Source organism: Fringilla coelebs (genome assembly GCF_963513975.1).
Source record: "Fringilla coelebs genome assembly, chromosome: Z".
Classification (NCBI taxonomy): Eukaryota; Metazoa; Chordata; class Aves; order Passeriformes; family Fringillidae; genus Fringilla; species Fringilla coelebs.
In genome coordinates, this window is record NC_140031.1 from 42,652,092 (window position 1) to 42,671,914 (window position 19,823).

The 19,823-nt window shown below is 40.2% G+C and overlaps 1 protein-coding gene across 2 annotated transcripts in view; it reads right to left on the reverse strand.

Moving 5' to 3' along the window:
* CDC42SE2 (CDC42 small effector 2) overlaps positions 1-16,510 on the reverse strand; it is an 82,783-nt gene extending 66,273 nt beyond the window's left edge. The window contains exons 1-3 of one of the 2 annotated variants that reach the window (XM_084225273.1): positions 16,202-16,510; positions 15,257-15,322; positions 1,383-1,464 (exon numbers count right to left, since the gene is read on the reverse strand). The gene's annotated coding sequence lies outside the window, so the exon portion shown is untranslated. Of the gene's footprint in view, positions 1-1,382; positions 1,465-15,256; positions 15,323-15,450; positions 15,542-16,201 lie in introns of those variants that run through there. The other variant, XM_084225274.1, reaches the window with a different exon arrangement.
* Between the last annotated feature and the right edge of the window lie 3,313 nt (positions 16,511-19,823).

Consider the following 19,823-nt stretch of genomic DNA (forward strand, 5'->3'; position numbering starts at 1 on the left):
TGGTATCGTCAGTCGTACTGAAAACATTTCAGAGTGTTCAAAGGAACTTGCGGAAGGCAGACAGAAAGAATGAAACAGAAAATGTAACAATGACCAGTATTTTAAAATGTAAAATGTAATTTTACCTGTATTTAAACAAAATTCAACATACTTTGAGTATTTTTAAGGTAAAGCATTCATTTTTACTGGTACTCGAATTACATACTACATGGATGGTGATTAGAAGCAGAGAGTAAGGTAAAATAGAAAGACAGTTCCTGAAAAAGAAATCAACAACAAAGCCTGCAAAACACTATATGGAGAGTTTTTGCAATATGTTCCACAAGTTTCATCTCTTTCTGAGGAAACAACATGTAAGAGATTTTTATGTACATTTCCTAAGGTACTGATATCCTACAGAATTCTTTTCCACACAGTTCATTTGGATTTTTAGACAGTAAAATATGAAAACATCAAAGAAAAATATTAAACTAGAACTACAAGCTTCTAAAATCAAAATTGCTATGTAGAATTGAAATCATAAGAAATCAGTAATAGTTTCAGGGTTTAACTCTTTCACTGGTATTCATGTAATCCACAGCAATTAACCCTACATAAATGTGCTACAACCATTATCAATGAGCACAGCCAAACAGGAATAGATCTATCTGAGAATTCTGCTGGAGGAAAATTCAGATAATTAAAACTACTGCCCACTATTTAACACTACACCAAAACACATGACTTGAATTAAAAACTAGAAAGTAGCAAATTAAAATTGGATAGATCCTTGAAATCAGAGCAAACCAGGATAAACAACACTGTAATATACAGAGCAAACTAAATTATTAAAGCCATGAAAGTTATTACACAAAGAACACCAAAAGAATTTTGTCATCTTATACAGATATTAAGTATTACAGATCTATTTAGAAGCCTGTGTTGAAACAAAGGAAGTGAAATGCAAAGTACAAGTAATTAGAAAAGGCATCAAGAATTTTCCCTGATAAGAAAACTGGAAAAAGAAATGGAAGTGTATGTGGCTGCACATATCATAAATACCAGAGTCTGTTGAGGCAACAAGACAACAGTTTGTCAAAAATAGTTTGTTAAATTTATTGAGCATTACAAAGTACCTGGACCTCCTATCATATTAGATATGAGCATTAATATATTTTTATTATGAACACAAAGCAAACTTGAATATCATAAGTCTGCTGGACTTCTTATCAGGGCCTGCTTAGAGCTCACAAGAGGGGCCATGAAACTACATTCAATCTTAGTAAGGTTAAAATCCGTATCATGCTTTTGATGGTTTTGGTACTACAATAAGTATTTATAGATCTGTCATACATATTTGCATCAACATTTAAAGTGAATAGCAAACTGAAAGTATTGCCTACCTGAATTTCCCAACTTCTGTTACTTTCTTTAAGCAGCAAGTTATTCAGTGAAGATATCCCCAATTTTAGAGAGCGATGAGAACTGAAAAAAAAAACCAGAATTAAGTTACTATCTGTAACAGCACCTAATCCAAACTATTCACAGTGAAGAGCAATGTAACTTCAGGGTTCCCAGAAAAAAACGGCTACCAAGAGGGAGAGTCAGGAGCTCCTCCAAGACTTCTCCTTTGCAAAGCACCACAAGTGTCAGAATGACTGAGCTACTTCCCCTTGTGAATGATTTCAAGGATTAAGACAACCTTGTTTACAGCACTGCTGAAAGAAACTTTCATTGACTTGTGCACTCTTAGGTCCTCTTAATTCTTATATCCCAGCATGTTTACACACTGTTTAAAATACATAATTAATTTTTATATATTATACATATGTTTGACATAGTTAAATGAAGTAAATAAGGAGCATGAGTACAAAAGCAGCACTTTAGTTTTGACTGTTTCCTTTGCTAGGGTCAGACATTTTTATTAATCAGGGGTGTGTGGAAATTGCATTTATATTCCAACATTATTTCTGCAAGATTATAGCTAGGTAACCTTTCTTAGTGATCAGATTTCAAATTACTGGTCATTCTGGGAATAACTGTTTTGTACTAGTTCCCAATAAAAATATGTAACATGGCAGTTAAATGCCATGAAGTGTGAGAGGTTTAGCAAACAAGTTTGCCACTGAATCACATCCATGACACCTGTTCAGCAGTTCTCAGTTAAAGGAAGGATGGAAAACAAGTACTGCAGGCAATAACAGAAAGGAAATACATTCTTAAGAGCTGGCTCTGAGTGAAAAGAAGGATCCCTGCTACTTGACGTAGCAGGAAAATATTTAGTGCTGTTAAACCTCTATTCAAAAATCTCAATCCAAGCAAACCAGAACACCCTGGTATTCACAGAGCATCCACCTGCAATGATAGCCATGAAAGCACTGATATATCAGAAATGGGTTTCAAAACAGACAGAAGACATGAGGAAAGCTGAAAATACCAATCTAGTTCACACTTCAAATGTGATAAAAATATAAATGCATGTAAAAATAAGGTAAATGTGGCAGTAAGTGAAATTTTGTATATTTCCTTTGTTAGACAGGGCAATGTTTTGCAGATTTTACTAAAATAAGCAAAAAAACCCAAAACAGAGCAAAACAACCCCCAGACAAAAAGTTCCACCTCCCTTCTACACTAGAGATCCCCAATGTTTTATCCTTCACATTATACGGCGAGGCGTTTGCTTGCTGACTTCTACTGGGGGCTTTTTTTATCATATTTGAGCCCTTCCTTGCCCACACACAAGGGAACCAAGTCTTCTCTTTCTTCTCAGACTGACATGAGACAGATTTAAAAAGTAAAATTAGGGGGTTTTTATCTTTACCCTTGTAGTTTTCAGAAAAGATCATAAGAGAAATTATGAACTAGAAACAAAGAGCTAAGGCAGACGAGAGCAGGTATAACAGACTATAATTGCAGAAAAATGGTTAATGAAAAGAAAAATGTTGTGAAGGAAAAGGGGTAAACCTCTCTGCACGGCATTGCATGGCAAGAGCCGTGAAACTCCAATATGAAGCAAATAAAATCCTTAAAACCAGAAAGGGAATCATGTCTTTTTAGGGTAGATGTCAACTTTATAACAGAAGTGTCATTGAAATTTAGCTACCTTCTAGTTTAAGACTCTGTGGACAATATCTGATTCATAGAAAGGAGAAACAACTCATTTAGCTGCAGTTAAACACAAACCTCCTCACCCAAATGCAATACAACTGAAAGCAAAGTGGAGAAAGATTCATATTAGTAAATTTCACCGAAAGAAAACTGCATTATGAGAAATTAGCAAAGAGAACGCATAAATAGGACGCATAACATCCTAAGCATGTAGAGATCAATTCTGTATAAACAATTTAAATATATATTAACATTTATACAAATGAAGTAACAGTAGATATAAAAATATCCATATTTACAATCTCTAAGCCAAATGTCTTTCTCTGCCCCTCTCATTAAAGAAAAAACTTCAAGACTTTCCTAAACGTCAGCATTAGAAATCTAGGGCCATGCTGTAAGAGCAGCAGGACAGAACAATGAAAGCCATCCTTGTACAACAACATCTAAAAAAGTCAGAAATGAGATGATCTGGACATGGGGTTGTAAGTCATCATGTCACAGCTATTTAGAATCCCAAATGTATGAATCCTGGAGACTAAACATACATCCTAATGGACAATTTAATTAACAAAATCATTGCTATAAATGGCAGACTTTTTGCTTGAAAGGCTATTAAATGACAGTAGAGTGGAAAAAGTAGTTGCTTGCAGGTACTGCCAAGACACACTACTTATCCAACTGGGCCAACTTTCTATTAACTCTGGACAGCTTACTGCAGACTTGCCCACATCACATTCATTTAAAAATCCAGTTATAACAAGCATTTGTCTAAGTGGTATCATTTGTGTGAGAATTTGAAGCTGTATGCTTCTCTGAAGCCTTGTTTTCAAGGCTGTATTTCTAAATAATAATCACATTACTGATTTAACCAGTTACAAAAAAATCACTAATGTTGCATTAGTGATTAACAGGTCACATTAACAGGTGATTCCATTGCCTTATTCATATTCATCTTGATATTATCTGCTCAGATGATTTCTTATTTTATTTAGTCCATCCCAGCTTACAAGTCACATTTGCCTTTTATGAGGAGTTTACTATAAAACCTGTGTGTAAAAACAAAGATGACAAAAAACAAATCAATAGGGTTGAAAAAATGGGATATGGGAGGCCTTAGAAAAGTGAAATGTATCTATTAGTACAGTGCTTCTACTGAAAAGAGACACTACATTAGAGAACCTCAATGCCAAAGAAGTATACTTTAGTGGAAGAGCTGTAAAAGTATCATAAGCATCAAAAGAATTGAGACAATTAATACTGCTATTCCTAAGTATCAAATTCAGAGAGTAAAATCAGTACTGTAGCCCCATAACATTTTCTAAGTTGTTTTCTAATTATACAAAAGGGGTTGAAATTTGATACAGAACTTGAAAACACAACACATGTACACTGTAAACTATAAAGATCTAATCATATCATAAAGAAAAAAATTTTCTAAGCTAAAGAGCCCATGAATTTACAATACATGAACAGTTAGTCTGCAAACATTCAGTCCTGTCCACTGGAAGAAAAAAGCAGTGAGCTTCAGCAGTTTCACCGTTTTATCCATTAGAAAATAAAAATCCAAAGTTTGCATTAGGTTTCACTGTCTTAATTTGGAACTTTTTCATCATTTTGAAAGTTACTAAAAACAAAAATGGAAAAGATACCTAAGTCAATTTTATCTCCGTAGACATACACCGTATATACACACAGGTTTAAAATCTTCATTCTGTTCTAGTTGAAGGCAAAGTCACATACATACAGGAAATTACAGACAGCCCATAGAGCATATTTTATTATTTCACTATGAAGCCTGTAATTGGTACAGGAATTAATTAAACAGAACCATAATGAATGGAGTGAGTGAAACATCAGTGAGTTTAGACCTGGGCATATTTGACACCAAAAGAGACATACAGTATATAACAGTAAAGATAAGTTGAAAAAAATCGCGAAGGTTCTTTTTAGTTTCTCCCATTCCTATCAGAGGAATATAAAATTCAAAATCAGAGCTCCTCAGAGGAAAAACTAGAGATGGAGTTTACACTTAAGGTATGTCTTCAGGAGAAAGACACTCTGTTTCTTTAGGCGAAAGATACTTCTATTCAGCAACTTAGCCCTACAAGAGGACTTGGGACAGTAGGCAACTTAACCATACCTCAGAATTCATTTTCCTCACTTCAAACATTGTTCTCAAGAGATCCTTAGAAGACACCACCACCAAGACATCTCAATACTTTATAATGTTTGTATTTATCTTGGTTGGCCACCAGAAAAACCCCCACGTTGGAAAAAAAAAGGCAAATAATTCTCCCAGAAACTAGAAGGGGTCAGACACCCAGAAGACTGGTGCCCAGGTCATGTCCATCTGTACTGGCATCAGGCTTTCCTATTTCTCCTCTTGCCTTTGCTCAGAGACACACATGCTTGCTTTAGAGGACGAACACACAACACTGTACGAACACACTAGGGAGAAGACTGAAAGATACTCTGGGATCAGAAAGTGCAGAAATTCAGGTAGGTGAAAGGGTGAACCCTTGTATTTCACTTTAATTAGACACATTGAATTTTGAGTATGGAGAAACTCAGAATGCATTAAAAGTTTGAGAGGCTAAACCTTCCTAAAGTGAAAGAAGTATCTGCGTATTAATATTTCTATCTCAAGATTATTTTACTACCATAAAGGCTTTTATTTTTTTCCAAACAGTGGGAGGAAGATGCATTTAGTAGCATGCTTTTCAGAGCAGGTATTGTTTTCATACCTGCCAATACAGATTTTGAAAACCTGACATGAGTAACTTCACTAATTCATTAGATATAGGATGTAGTTTACTTGAATATTTTTCTTTGAAATCTCATATGAAAAATCTGTCTGCTTTAAATCACCCAGGTGACAATCAATCTGTGTGGGACTACAGATCCTGTACATAACAGAAGTAGACAGGTTGAGGGAATGATGGAATGAAAAAAAATCCCACCCAAAATTACAACAGCTCACTGTCTGAAGTCCTACCGACCCACAAGCTTTCTTTTAAAGATATTTAAAGAGAGACAGTCTAGTAGATGGTATCTTTCTCCTCAAAATGCAAAAAAGGACCTAGCAAGTCACTAGATATACAAATGACTACACTGCGTTCACCCGCAGTGTAGATGCTCAGCCCCCGCAAAAACAGCCTTGAAAAAGCTGCTTGTTTTCCTAAGGCAAAGACTGTCAAAGCCATCACTTCCCACACTTGCAGTCTCAAAAGGAGGCCTGGCATTTTGAAGGGAAAATATCACAGAAATAAGTTATTACTATGACAGATTGTGTACAACAAGTGAAGAGCATTGTAAAAACAAAATGCACCAAGTAATGTGAACGCACACCCAGATGGCTGAGATCTCCAGATGACCTCCCAAGTTAAGAACAGTCGGAATGTTCACGTCACGCCCGGCTAATAACTCTGCTCTACTGGTGCCAAAGGTAGCTCTGCTGAACCTCCTGACTCATCTGAACTCTGGTGTAGCAAGAGCACCTCAACTCCCCATCCTTCTTGGTTGTTTCGCTATAAGGTTTACCTATGCAATGAAAGAGTTAAGAAGCCCACTCTGTCAGGACACCTAACAAAAGTCATAATGACTTGGTCTGCATTTTTAACCCGTATCAATGCCTATAATTCTCAATAGGAGTGGGTCAGTATTTTTAAACTAGTAAGTTATTGCAAGTAATTAAAATTTCATAGACTCATATAATGTGCTGAACTTAAAGGGAGCCACAAAGATCATCGTCCCCCACTCCTGGCCCTGCACAGGACAGATTCAAGAGCCATATCATGTGCCCAAGAGTCCAAACACTTCTGGACTCTGTCAGGCTTGGTGCTGACAGAGCACCACTTCCTAAGGGAGCCTCTTCCAGGAACCAAACACACTCTGGGTAAAAAACCTTTTCCTTATATCCAACTTCAACCTCTCCTAGCACAGCAGCTTCATACCATTCCCCTGGATCCTGCCACTGGTCATCACAGAGCTCAATGCTGCTCCTCCACCCCTCACAAGGAAGCTGTAAGACTGCAATGAGGTTCCTGCCCCTCCTCAGTCTCCTCCAGGCTCAGCAAATTCAGTGACCTTAGCCACTTTTTGTATGGCTCCCCCTCTACGTCCTTCCTCCACCTCACAGTCTTCATTGTTCTCCTACTTTGAGGCTTGAGACAATCAATATAGAAAGGGGGAAAATATGTCATTCTTCATCCAAGTCTCCAATTTTTCCAAGTTTATTTAGACTACAGTAACAAAGAGACAAAAAAAGCCAGCTTTAACTTTTTTCATGTCCACTTTTCCAACAAATTCATAGGCATTTAAAAGTTTATCTGTAATCAGCACTAAGGGCAATTAAGAATCAGTTTTAGAACAGAACACAGCTCTTCTTTATTTAAAAAAAAAACTAAACTAGCATTGATGATACTTCAGAACTAATTCTATATCTGGGAAAACAATTGCAAGTACAAAAGAATCCAAATATGCTTACCCAAAATCAAACAACTTAAACATTCACAATGCTTGGCAGACATCACCAGGACATGCACTACCAGTATCAAGTGTTCTTGGCAGATATCTCTAGCTGTAACACAATGACTTTTAAGTCTATCCATAAGTTCTCAGAGAAGGAACAAAGAAATTGTGGAGCTTCTTTGCTACCTTACAACATCATCATATGCCATTTTCTGAACAGAAACAAGATTCCACAATTACCCATTTTTTATTATTTCAAATTTGTTTCAGAAACACACATACACATAGATACAGAAAAAAAAATTAAAAATCAGACAATAGGGGCTTTTAATTCCATCATATTACTTTGTTTTTAATTGAGCAAAGAACATGCAGTCAAAGAACATGCATGTCAAAGAACAAGCAGTGCTAGCGCCACTGAGCATATGTAATATTAACAGATTCTGTTAATGCAGATTCCAACTTTAGCCTTCCTCCCACATGCACACAAGCACATTACCATGGTGATCTGCAAAATTTGCTGCCTGGGGCTTCAGAACAGTGCAGCATTTGACCTCAGCATCTTTGAATAGATGCAAACACAAATTAAGTTACATTTTAAAAGACATTAAGTCACAAATAGTTTGATAAAATAGTCTGTACAGAAGAACACTGACAAAAATATCTGAATATGATCTCAACCACTAGAAACAAAGCAACAAAGCTTTCAGATCACACTTTCTGTCCTTGAAATAAAAAGAACAAATTTTAAGAATTTGAAAAAAAAGGTGGCATCGATACAGTATAAAAAGCATAATCTAGAATCACCCATTACCTCTGTGAATATATGAGTAACTATCTGATCTGTGGAAGCGTCACTTTCAGAACAACATATTTGCTTTAATGGAATTCTTAATTTGCATACTATTTCACTGAAATGCACACTTGTTTGGACTATCACAGGTCTGTGCCTGCTGTGAGTTTCTCCCAAGTGGGATCACTCTTAATTCAGTCTCCTTTTATCTATTAAAATTTTCAACTGATCTAAATAATAATAAAATAATCTTAAGAAATAAGGATCATCTTACAGTGAATACATATATATCCCAACAACACAGAGGACAAAGGACTGGGAGCAAAGGTGACAATTGTGCCCCAACCAAATAATAAATACATTAAAAACCAAATCCACCAAAAGCTCAGGTATCTGTATTTTTCTGTATATAAACTCATAGCACTCACACTTTGGTTTGTAAGCACCTCTGGATACAACTATCTGCAATTCCACTGAAGAAATACAAGAAATACAACTCCACCATAACTGCTAACTGCTGGTTGATGGCCAGTATCACTCTTGAAAATATATTCTTGCAGAGATGCAGCTAACTTGCTCTGCAGACTTTAAATTGTAACAAATTTAGGATCTCAGTGAAAGCTTCACCACTAATTCAATCATAGCCAGGGTCTGACCGGCGATGCTTACAGCTGAAAGGAGTCACCATTCCTGATGAGTTCCTGGGAAAAGCCTGTGCTAAGTGGAAGCACCACTTAGCAATCATTCATAGGACCAGTGCAGGGATTTAGAAGTTCTTCTACAGAAAAAGCTTACAGGAAGCTTGGATACAGTAGACCCTAGAGGATGGTCCATATGTGAAACTGTCTATACTGATGTACTGCCCGTTCAAATTCACCTCAGTGAATATGCAGTCTCAAGTTGAACTAAGATTTTTGAAGAGTACCACGAGGCTTTGCCATTTACAAGACAGCTTAGAAGAAAACCAGGTGCAATTATAAGAAATAGAGCTGAACACACCCAGATTTATCCTTTAAAAAAAGTCCCTATTTCAACACTGAAATAAAGACTTGATTACGTAGCAAACCCTGGCTGTAACAGTGACATGCTCCTACTGTGAGCACATCACCTAAACATTTGTGCAAGATGAATTTTTGATAGGACAAAACCAACCAACCAAAAAGAAATGAAATAATGCATCAAAGCTTAGTTTTCTATTACCTCTGCAAACTATTCCTCCATATGCCTGAGGACAAAACCAAAAAAATCAGATGAGCAAGGAGTGCATGAAATACCAAAAATAACGCTTTGGTGTAATTTGGTGAAAACTACTCTCTGATCCCTTTTTCCTCCCCTTAAAAATTAGATGTTAGTTAAAATATGCATTTTAAGCTTTTCTTCCAGTTCACTATACACTGACTTTTAGAACATGTCTACACCAAATAAAATGGGTAAACTCCTATTTCTGAAATACTTATACTTAATTTTGGCTGGAAAAAACAGCTTCTACTGTATCTCAAAATCTGTTTATACAGTTCAAGTGAACAGGACTACTTAACTTGAAACTACATTCTTACATCAATTTTAGGGTTTTTTTAACTATATCAAGGCAGAACAAACCTTCTAAAACTCAACTTACTAGAAAAGAACTTCAGTGCAAATATATCAGAGCAAAATACCATTCACTTGAAGGGTTAAGAGAAGAAATAGGTAGTTGAGCTCAAGTGAAAAATTGTTCTCAGGAAGCTTTAAAGAAGTAGGTGGAATTCCTCTAGCAACTGGTATTTGATGCTAATAGCTGCATCACATGGAGCCAATTAAAAGCAGTGTTATCAGACAGCACAAGACTTACTGAATACGAGCTGTAAGATAAAAGCAACCAATAAATGTAACAAGACACTTTCTGCATATAATATTTCAGTACTAAGGAGCATGATTGTTTTGACAAGGAAGCCAGCTGCAAATTAGAAAAGTCCTATTTTTGCAAGAGATTTAAACAGTTGCTCTCCAAATTCAGTGAGTGAGTACAAAAAAGATGATGAAAGGCCCCATTCCAAAAATGAAGCATGGGAAAAGTATATAAAGCCCATACAATGATGAGTAAGAACTTTAAGACAGAAAAGGTACTAATTTTAAGACAGAACTCAAATCTCAGTCTGAAGGCACACATTTATCTTTTCTATGAGGACAATTGAGATTTTAACTGGGGAAGCTTTGGTGACAACACACTTTTTATTCTGTGAAAAGAAAGTTTTTGTAAGGAAACATTTTTGAACTCTTTGTAATAACTGATAAAGTTCAAGGCACATACAGTTAGAAAAAAACAGGTTGAGTTGTGCAGCAATTTGTAAAAAAGTACAAGATACCAAAATACCCAGCAAACCACGATGCAGTCTGTAATCAGTTACTTGGTTCACGTACAGTTTTGCCCTTGTACTGCTCATATACTGATAAAACAAATAGCTCTCTCTTTTACCCTAAAATGGATACAGATACTTAAAATATTTTATCCCTGCTTGCCTAAAGTGCAACTCAAAGCACTCTAACTGTTTAGCTGTGAAAAGTTATTAGACCAGAGAGGTCATCTCTATGTGCAATGCCCTCCAAGCATTACAAGCCCCTTACTGTTGAGTTTTCTCCTTTTCTATAAAGATGAACTGCAATTTCTCCTCCAGCACCTCTTCCCCAACACAGAAGCACTGGTTTATGCAATGCAAAAAAACTTCATCACAGGCCAGTGCACGTCTGTTACAATTTATGTATGGTGGAGAAAGGATTCAAACTCTGTCTAGAGAACAACTGAGGTAACTGTTTTCTAATAACTATGGTATCAGATCAAGGGCTCAGGGAACTGCAACTCAACAGACCTTTGACAAGACTAGATGTCAGCCTACAACATGATCCCTACTTTCAACATCAGCAAAATAAGTAAACCATTGAACACAACAGAGATCCATTTCAGTTGTTTGTTGTATATAGTTTAGCCATAACACAGAAGCAAGCTGTGTAGCAGCTTCTACCTCTTCAGGCAGTGCAATTACAAGCAGCTTGCTTTCTCCCATGCACCACTCATGCACTAATGCATATGCAGACAGAAGGTACCACAGAATCACAGAATATGCTGAGCTGGAAGGGACTCCCAAGGATAATCAAGTCCAGCTCCTAGCCGTGCACAAGACATCCCCAAGAGTCACACCAGCAGCTCTCCCTCTGACATCTCACAACAAATATTGCAAATTTGACTGGACAGAAAACTAAATAAATTAGAAGAGGTAATTAACATAGTTCAGTTATGTTTCAGGAAGAAGCCTGCAAAACCTGCAAACAATTTCATTTACACCCTTATCCTAAGCCATTCTGTTAATGCGAATCTGACAAAGAATATGTAACGCTGCTTTGAAGGAGGTCTGCACTCCCTTAACTTTGCCTTCTATATGGACAAGGCAGCTCTTCTTCCCCTTGCTGCTGAGGTGAAGCAGTCAACAGAAACTACTGTTCCTCTTATGACTTGGTCTGGTAATTTCATCTCGCACATCCACTTCTAAGCACACACAAAACATTCCATTTGAGAAAGACCAAATGAGTCCTCAGGCGGAGTTAGCCATCTACGTAATGGGCATTGAGCCAAGATCGTCTTGTAGGACGCCCACCAGCCTAATTTTCCTACATTCACTTTGCTACGAATAGGCAGCTTTCTCGCTGCTAAACTTCCTGTTCAATCTACCCTTTATGTGAAGCCCCCACTTAGACATGTTCACTGCAGCTGTTTGATTGCTCTTTTACCCACCTTCAATTGCCTCAGGTTGCCGTTGCCTTGAATTCGTCATCATTTCTTATCATTGCTAGTCATACAATAAAATGAGACACTCATCATGCAAGACAGACTTGCTTCATCAAAATAACATGAAACCTTTAAGTGACTCTGAATGCTCAAAAGCCTCTCTTCAGATCAACTGATTTTCTTTAAAGAAAAACTACTCCAATCCACCCATCTCAAGATCAGCATCCTTCAGAGCAGCAATCCTCCTCCCCCTCTCTCCTTCATTTTCCTCCTAGGTTGGCTACAGAAAAGAACACCATGTGCCTGCTTTTCTAGCGCATCCACATTTAGTCTATTAAAAAAATAAAATAATTTATTTGTGCAGTGAGATACACTTTGCTTCAGTCCTTTTTAACACAAAAGTAATACAGCAGCTATAATATAAAAAATAACTCCATGTCAACCCTGCTAAGTATACTTGGAGCATTGATAAAATTGGACTGGGAGACAGGCATTCATGTTTTAGCAGTCAATTGCCTACAGTCCTTTAGAACACATTAGAAGGCAATTCTCCCACTTCTAAAGTATAACAATACTGACAAACACTTTCACAACACCCTAAGTTCCTCTAAAACTCTTTTAGTCGCTACACAATACAAGGCCAATATTAAAACTAGGAGACACAAGATAGCTAATACTAAACAGTTATGGTAGCAAAAAACATATTTTAATGAATATGGCACGAGGAACAAGGGCCACACTAGCTTTCATCCACTTTCTCTATCTACATGCACACAGAGGCATAGAACTAGAAACACACACCCAGGGGTAAGGTGGTGACCAAAGTGTTTACATATGTTTATGTAAGGCAACACTCTGTAATACTTGCTAGAATCATAGCTAGGAAATACACACATTGCACTAATGAATTATATGATAAACTGCTATTCACTACCTGGACTCAGGCTGTCAAGTGCAATCAAGAGCTGCAACTGAGTTGCTGAAAACTGATTTGAATAGGCAAAGTAGATCACTCAAAAGTGAAAACTGGTCTCATTCGAATTCTATCCAAGCACTCACTGACACTGACCAGAACTCAGTGGGTTTCTAAAACAAAACATGATGGAGTATGCATAACAGACTGGCACAAGATTTTCCTTAGCATTATGGTATGCTAAGTTTACATTTAATTTGTCAAGCTAAGTTCACTGAAAATTAAGTAACAACAACAAAAGAATTCAACAGGGGCAGTATCACAAGGGAGTACTTCAGCACCAGGGTTCTTTTTTCCATTATTGAGTCATTTAATAAATCACATTAAGAAGAGCAAGTATCTCAGTGCTATTCCTAATAGTTTGAAAAAATAATCCTGAACTTCAGGAAACTGTCACCTCAAAGATATATGACAGAATGAAATATGCTCTCCTTGTCAGTGGCGTAAAGGCAGAAGTATTTTTCTAACAGTGCACTGCAATAATAGTGAGAAGAAACTGGAGAGGCAAAAAAGAAGCCCCTTCACCCCCACCTCAGGGTCAAAAGGTCTGGCACAAGTATCTTCAGGGTTTGTGCAAGCTTGCTCAAGTTAATTGGTGTTACATGGACTCCTCTGCAGCGGACAATCAATTACAGCAACAGCTGTTGACTAGCACTATTTTACCACCAACAATCTTTACTCCTAGAAAGGCAACTTCTTGTTGGGAAAAGAGATTAAATGAGACATTTAATCCTTCTTGTTTACTGTAACAACTCTATGGCACATGATCTGATTTTATGAAACCATTTTAGGGTTAATGTTTTATCACTGCAATTAAACCTCTGATATACAGGTTAAAAAACGCACAGTAAAATACACAGAAAGAACACATACTCAACTTCTCGTCCCCTTTTCTTGTTTCTAAATCAATGCAACTTTTTTTTTTCTTACTTGATGGGCTATTTGAAACATTTCTGTCTTTTCCCTATTGCGATCAGCCACCATGTCCTCAAGACTTCCCACAAACCACCACACTGCACACCAAGCCACCACAGAACCTCCAAAACACTGACAGCATCAGAATTACCAGCAGGCTTTAAAAGAAATTTATTTTTTTGTGGTTATATGGCAAGACAAGTAAATTGACAATTATTATTTTGCAAAACAGAACAAAAGATAATCTAACTGTAGTATTTCTGTACAAGCTACATATAGCAACAATTTCAGAGTTCTTTGTTCCTCTGGTGCACAAATGCCATATAACATTACACGGACTGTGTGATGTAATTTGCAAGCTATACAACTCTGGCCTAGATACAGAAAAAATTCACCAGGAAGTGTCTTGAACACTGAATAACTCATACTTGTTAGCAAAATCACTTTCGATTTTGCTAACAACTTGCCCAGACAGTTCTATCCACGTTCCAGCTTCTCACTCAAACTAATGGGAGAACCCAAATTTAAAGAGCAGTGATATAGCTATTGACATACAATGAAGTTTATATATATCCTAAATTTGTACGGTGAATTATCTCATTGCTTATTTGATCTGCCACTTATTTCATTAGTGGTTGTAGTCATTTGCTTGATCACTTCCTGCAATTTCACCTACAACAGTCCTTCTCACCCTTCAAAAAACCCCATTGCAGTATTACACTGGAAATTTAATATTTGATTACATCTTTCAAAAATACATTTTAACACTATTAAAAAAACCCTCAGAAATATATCTATATTTTAACACTGTAAAAAAACCACAAAAACTCAGAAATATATCTATACCTTCAATGAGCTGCTATTAATAAGATCACCTAAGTAAAATACTTCACTAAACATGTCTTATGGGTGAGGAAAAACCAGCATCTCATCTCAGTTATTTCAGACAAATGTAGGGAAACACACTAGTTATTACACTTACCGGTATTTCCTATAGAGTGATTTAAGTCAGCAGTAGAGGATCCATCACAATAAGTACCTAAAGCAAGAACTTAAGGTATCACTTTTTCCCAGATATCCTTTACTTTCTTATTTTTAACCAGTTATTGCAGTCTAGGAGAGACATATATATGCAACAGGCATGGGAAAAGTCTGTCTAGGGTTTTACTTAAATTACTTCTCAAGTTTTTATCTCGCATACATGAAATAATCACTCCATTCATCAATCCAAGTTCAGAAACAAAACTGGAAAACTTACAGTTTAATGCATATCTAGCTTCAGAGTTAAATGTCACAGGGCCTCACGTTCTCCTGGAACGTTCTCCTATGGAAGAGTTACAATTCTGGTAAGCGAACAGGGTCACACACACGGAATATCTGCCTGAAAACCACACGCTCACCCCAGCAGACAAGCGCCACATTTCAAATAACAGCTGTTAAACACTAATTTACCTCTCTAGATGTGCACGAAAATCACTGCTGTCGCACACCAGCTACTTCACTCCCCTGCCGGGAGGGCCCTACACTCCTCCCGCGTCCCCGCGGGGCTCCGCTCGAGGCGCGGATGGGAGATACGGAGGCGTCGCGGCATCCCCGCCGTGGCACCACGCCCTGTGCCGGGCACAGTCCGACCCCAGGCCCCGCTGCCCGCCGCGGCACCTGCCCTCCCGCCGCACGCTCGGGAGACGGGGCGGGGGCACACGGCATTAAAAAAGAACTGAAAAAAACCTCCCAGCCCACCCGCCAAAAGTCTCACAACAAACCAAAAAATCCAAAAAACAAAAACCACAAAACCCAGGAAACCCAAGCCCTTTTTTCTTTTTTTTTTTAATCGCCCACCACAAAATTTGTGGCTCGCTCCTCTTTGTCCGAGCATCAAGCGGGATTACGGTCGAGCATCACCCGCCGCGCCCGCGGCACTGCCCGCTCCCGAGGCGGCGCGGCCGGAGCCTCCCCCGCATCGCCCCGCCCAGCACCGGCCCCGCCGCCCCCAGGCACCTCGCTCGGCCCTCGCTCGCCGCTGCCCGGCCGTGGGGCTAGCGGTGCGGAAAACACCGGCGGTCCCAGGCGGCGGCGCAACACAACCCCCGCCATGGCTCCCAGCGGGCCCCCGGGAAAGGGAGTGGCCGCAGCCCAGCCCACCGGCAGGTACAGGGCAGGGCGGCGAGCGCGGGGATCCCCGCAGCCCTAATCCGCCACTCACCGCTGCCCACGGCGGCGCCCGCTCCTTTGTGTGCCCGCCGCGCCCCGGCACCTCCGTCTCCCGCTGCCGGGCGCCCCGCGCCCCCTCCCCGCCGCGCCGGGGGCGGAGGAGGACGCAGCCGAGATCCGCGGAGGAGGCCGCTACCGCCCGCCGGTCACATGCAGCGGGAAGGCGCGGCGCAGGCTCCCGGCGGCTCCCCGGGAGCCCGGCCGGAGGCGTCCGAGGCGAGCTCGGAGGTGAAGATGGCGACCTCGGCGGCGGGGGAGGGAATCCCCAGACCGGCCCGCTCCGCTCCGCGCTGCCGGCTGGGCTGGGCGCGCCGGGGAGGGGAGGGGACAAAAGAGCGGCTGCCGCTGCCCGTCAGCCCTATCGCTGTGCCGCCCGCTCCTCCTCCACCGCCTCCGCGCCGTCCAACCTCCGCCAGCGCCGCAGCGCTCCCTGCCCGGCGCGCTGCTCTGCACTCCGCTCCCAGTGCCCGGGGCTCGCTGCCCACCGCAGCGGGACCCCAGCGCCGACCCTTCCCTAGCCAGAATGTGCTGGCATGGGCACGGCATTAAGGAGTAGCGGAAGGCAGGTCACGAAAGCTGGTGTGCTTGTGGTCGGACTAGGAAGTGAGAAGGGGATTTGTCTTCTGACCCCCAGCTGTTGACAGCAGCAAGTCCGCTCTGCTTGTCGGTAAAATTACAGCGTCCTACATCCTCCGTTCCCCCGGCAGTCACTTCAGTTGCTCGCAAAGCGGTGGTGAGTCATCATGGGCGCTCTGCACCTGTAGCTGGTTTACAGATTCAAAATAGGTATGGTGCCACTGCAACTCTCGAAGAGAGCTATCGCCTCTCCGTTCCAACAAATCATACATTGTCTTTTAAAAGTGGAAAAATAAGGGGGACATGCTGAAGGTGGCAAGCGTGACTCAAATATGAAACATGATGAGCATGCAATATCAGGTATTCCTTGCTAGGTGCAGAAGTATGGCTGGAAGCTACACCTGATGACGCCGTGTTGCTGCCAAGCTGTGGTTCTTTACAGAGTTAGGCTGCCATCTCTCCTGTGCATGACTTTTCCTGGTTTTGCACATCATGCCACTCATTCGGTGGCATGAGTTAAAGTGAAAAATGTGCCAGATACTTTTTTTTTTAATTGTCAACATATTTATGTTTTATTATTTCTCCAAGCTGTGTTTTTACAATTTTGGATTTTTTTCTGCGAGGGCTTTGTGCCCACCAATGTGCCCACATTGTGTCTAATTTGCCTTCAGAAGGACGTAGTGTGAGAAGTGCCTCCATCAGGCATGCTCTGACACTCATCTTCCATTCAAGAGTCAGTCACCAAAAACCAGTTTCAGCTCAGTGCCCTGCAGATGGTGGTTTTGCTGTGTGTGTTTAGAAGATGAATACCCTTATTTAGAACCTTAGAACCGTCAAGGTTTGAAGAGACCTCTAAGATTGTCAAGTCCAAACATCAACCCAGCACTACCATTGTAACCCCTCAACCACTAACCCACATCTCCCAGCACCAAATCCAGATGCCTCTTAAACACCTCCAGAGATGGTGACTCCACCACCTCCCAGGGCAACCTATTCCAATGCCTGACATTCCCTAACAGTGAATTTTTTTCTTTTTCTAATATCTAATCTGATTTTCCTGCCTCAGCTGAAGGCCATTTCCTCTGATCCTCTCACTGCAGAGGCAGTAGAAGAGACCAACCCCCACCTCACTACAGCCTCCTTTCAGGGAGTTGTGGAGAGCAATGAGGTCTCTCCTGGGCCTGCTCTTCTTGTGACTAAACAAACCCAGCTACCTCAGCAGCTCCTCATAAGACATGTTTGCTAGACCTTCATGAGCATTGTTGCCCTTTCCTCCAGCAGCCCATTGTCCTTTTTAAAGTGAGTAGCTCAGAACCAGACCTGAGGTGCAGCCTCAGCAATGCCAAGGACAGGAGGAAGATCCCGTCCCTTGTGCTGCTGGCCACACTGCTCTTGGTTCAGGCCAGGACGCCGCTGGCCTTCTTGGCCACCTGGGCACACAGTGGCTCACACTGAGCCGGCTCTCAACAAGCACCCCCAGGTCCCTTTTTGCCAAGCATCTGTCTCCCCCAGCCTGTAGTGGTGCAGGGGTTTGCTGAGACCCAAGTGCAGGACATGACACTTGGCCTTATTTATACCTGCAAAGAACAGCTGCAATTGTTATTTCCATTCTGCTGAAGATGATCATTACTGGTCATGGATTTTACATCATAAGAATCGTGTTATGTAGAGAAGCTATTATTATCCCTGCTTTCAAGAGGAGAAATAAATAGACAGTATACTTGCCCCAGGTCATATATATATAGTATGTGGTAAAACCAGAAACTTAATCCAGAATTTTGGTGCAGATCCAGTTAGTTTAAAACCTCAAGTTCATTTTTTTTCTCAAGCTCTGGTTTTATAGGGCTCCACTCATAAGAAACTATTGTGAGAAAGAGCAAAGCAATGTTGAAAAAGACATGCTAAAATAAATTTTGTTGAATTTGTGCAGAAAATAATGTGTACTTACATGGAAGTGTTGAGAGTAAGCACATTTACACATAAAACATCAGCAGAAATATCTGGCTTCATAAGCATATGAACCAATAAAGGGAACACCATGCAATGTATTGTTTCAATATTGTACATTTAAGGTATGTGATGTAAGAACTTCCAGTTTTTATTGGTTACATTTCATGCAGGAGCAGGTGAATTGCAGAAACAACATCTTTGGCCAAAACTGCTAGCACAGTAATGATATCCTGAAGGACTGCCTACATTAGTAGTACCAGTATATTCTAAAGAGTTGTGACATCTTCATCAAGCACTGTGATAACACGCAGTTTCAGCTGTTCCCCACAGCAATACCTCTCAAAAAACAGAGATATGTCAAGTGCATCCACAGTCATCTGTGTTAGATATTTCTGGTACCACTTCAGAGTTTCAGGCCTCTCCACTATCAAGTGTCTCCGCAGGCACTGGTGTGCCCAAAATTGACATTGTGTAGCCAACAGCATAAACCTGTAAGATGCCAGCCCCTTCAGACCAGGTCTAGCAGCAGAGTCAGAAGATTCATCTGCATTGTGAAAGCATTGTGCCAAATGCTTGTCAGAGGACAGTTGTGTGCCAGGCTTCTTCTGGAAGAACTGGTACAGACATACTCAGCTGCCAGCATTGCTAGCAAAGTACTAATCATGTTGTGTGTGAGAATGAACTGTGCATGGAGTCAGTCATGCTTGCAAGTGAACTCAAGCCTTCAGAAGATTGACTGTGTTAGACAAATGTGCTTTGACCAACAGTTTTTATTCTGTTTTATTATGGTTAATTCCTCAAAAGTGCAGTCATGGTGCCTTTACCACTTTCCAAGTATCTCTCTCATGTCCTTCTGACTAAATACTGACAATTTTCCTGATTTCTTTCTCCAGTGACAGTCTTGCCTGTATTACTGACTACTTTTACTAACTACTTCTCCCATATCCAAAGACAGACAAGAACTTTATCTTTCAGAATCCTCTTCCTCTCCTGCTGTCCTCAGGGCCTCATGCCAAAGACTGAAAGAAGTAGTCAGGCAGAAATAACTCAACATTTATATGAACCTTTCATGGTCAATGACATTCTTA